Source organism: Triticum urartu, unplaced genomic scaffold (genome assembly GCF_056163025.1).
Source record: "Triticum urartu cultivar PI428250 unplaced genomic scaffold, HENAU_Tu73 scaffold360, whole genome shotgun sequence".
Lineage (NCBI taxonomy): Eukaryota > Viridiplantae > Streptophyta > Magnoliopsida > Poales > Poaceae > Triticum > Triticum urartu.
The window spans coordinates 37,501-40,558 of record NW_028260538.1 but is presented as its reverse complement, the minus strand read 5'-3'; positions in this window follow the sequence as shown (position 1 = coordinate 40,558).

Genomic DNA, 3,058 nt, shown 5'->3' with positions numbered 1-3,058 from the left:
AGCTGTTTTGTTTCACTCATATAGCTATCTAGTTTAACTTACCAACCCAAATACTAAATAAGAAAAGGAATATAAATAGTTAATGGATTTTATAGGAAAAAGATCTATTTTAACGAATCACACGTAGAGATATTGCTAGCACACAAAAAGTTAATGGTATTTCATAACTAATGGATTGAGCAGCAGCTCGTAGACCGCCTGAAAAAGAATATTTATTATTTGAGCTATATCCTGCCATAAGAAGACCAATAGGAGCTATACTTGAAATGGCAATCCATAAAAAAACACCAATACTAAGATCGGCTAAAACAAAATGATATCCCAAAGGGATAACTAAAAAACTTAATAAAACTGATATGACTGCTATAGAGGGTCCAATGCTAAATAAAGAAATATCTCCTCGGGATGGCAGAATATCTTCTTTAAAAAGTAGCTTAGTCCCATCTGCTATAGCTTGAAGCAGGCCCAGGGGGCCAGCATATTCAGGACCAATACGTTGTTGTATCGACGCAGATATTTCTCTTTCTAACCACACAATTACGAGTACCTCTATTGTTATTCCCAAAAGGAGGGTCAAAATGGGTAGAATCGATATCAGTCCATAGACTTCTTTTAATAATTCCAATTTCGAAAAAGAATTGATAGTTTCTACCTCTACCCTATCTATTATCATTTCAACGATCAACTTCCCCCATAATGATATCTATACTACCTAATATCGTCATGATATCAGCCAATTTCATTTTTTTAACTAGCTGAGGAAGAATTTGCAAATTAATAAACCCGGGTGGACGGATTTTCCATCTCCAGGGGAAAAGGCTATCATCTCCTACTAGATAAATCCCTAATTCACCTTTTGGGGCTTCTACTCTTACATAAAGCTCTTGTCTTGACAATTCAAAATTGGGCGAAGGTTTTTTACCAAGAAATTTATACTCAAAATCATTCCATTCAGAATTATTTTCTTTCTTAAAGCGTCGGACTTCTAAATTTTCATAAGGTCCTCCAGGAATTTTTTCTACAGCTTGTTGAATTATTTTGATGGATTCCCTCATTTCACCAATTCGTACTAAATAGCGAGCTAACGAATCCCCTTCTTTTTGCCATTGGACTTTCCAATCAAATTGGTTGTAAGACTCATAAGGATCTACTTTACGAAGATCCCATTGTATTCCAGAAGCTCGTAACATCGGTCCCGATAAGCCCCAATTTACTGCTTCTTCTCCGCTAATAAAACCTACTCCTTCAACTCGCTCTAAAAAAATTGGATTCTGTGTAATAAGTTGTTGATATTCAACAACTCCGCGTAAAAAATAATCACAGAAATCTAAACATTTATCGATCCATCCATAAGGTAGATCGGCGGCTACTCCTCCGATGCGAAAGTAATTGTGCATCATTCGCATACCTGTAGCAGCTTCAAATAGATCATATATTAATTCTCTCTCTCTAAAAATATAGAAAAAAGGAGTCTGTGCGCCGAGATCCGCCATAAAAGGTCCAAGCCATAGCAAGTGAGAAGCTATCCGGCTTAATTCTAACATAATTACCCTAATATAGCTGGCTCTTTGTGGTATTTGAATATTCTCCAAGAATTCTGGTGCATTTACTGTTATTGCTTCTGTAAACATAGTAGCTAAATAATCCCACCTTGTTACATAAGGTAAGTATTGTATAATAGTTCGGTTTTCCGCGATTTTTTCCATTCCTCTGTGTAAATACCCTAATATGGGTTCACAATCAATAACATCCTCACCATCGAGAGTAACGATCAGTCGAAGAACACCATGCATTGATGGGTGTTGAGGGCCCATATTGACTATCATGAGATCTTTTCTTGTAAGCGGTAGACTCATATCCTTTCTTCCTTAATTCATTATTCCATGAAAATGGATTATTCCATGAATTCCTCAAAGCGAGGCTCATCAAAATGAAAAATCTAAGACTACTATAAGACTACTAAAAAAATAATAAAACAAGAAAAAAATTTGAACGATTAAATTACTGCTCCCGAATATTCAACTGACCGATTAATTTCTTATAACGTACTCTATTTTTCTTTGCCAAATAAGCCAGCAAACGTCGACGTTTTCCCAAAAGTCTTCGTAGACCTCTTTCCGATGAAAAATCTTTTTTGTGTAATTCCAAATGTGAAGCAAGTCTCCGTATCTTATTGGTGAAACTGAATACTTGAAATTCAACAGAACCCCTGTTTTCTTCTTTTTCTTCTTTAACCATAAATCCAAAAATTTTTCTACCTCCTTTCTTTTTCATGTATTTTTCTGATCAGGAAAAATACAAAATTATGTCAGTTATTTTGAAGTTATTCTAATCTCGTACACACACAAATTTGCAATTATTCATCTACTACTGGAATTTGGATTTATTTTATCGATGCAAATTGGATTTGGATAGAAGGGTACATTCTTTCTAATATTTTAGATAGAAGAAATGTTTCTTCTATCTAAAATATTAGAAAGAATTTTGCTGATTTATTTATTGCTATATGCAATTTATGGAATTGATACACCATTTAATTGATATCATTTAGCAAAATGAAACACAGCATATGCATCCATCTTTTGGCTCGAGAATTTCACGGGATAGAGATATGGTATAAGAAATAGACTATTAAGTAACTCTAAATGAATTGTGGATACATCTGTATCCTTAACATACTGAAACGATTGTCATTATTCGTATCAAACCAATAGCGATTCATACAAGCTAAATCTTCTAATCAATGGTGGGCCAATAATGAATTTTTTTGCATATGTATTAAGACGCTTGGCCTGATTTCGAAATTGTCCAGAGTTTTATATGTTGTTTTCATTGCAAAATGATGGGTCTCCTTCCATAACTTTCCAATTACGAGTACGAGAATTGAAAGACATGAAAATTCTCAATTCTCTACGGCGTCTAGTAGATAGAAACAAGAAAATCAGAAGAATCTTTCTCTCTATTCACTATCATTCCGCGTCTTCGACTTCTATTAGTTTCTTTTCTTCTTTAATGCAATAGCTATAGTTTGATATAAGAATCCATTTCTCAAAGTAAT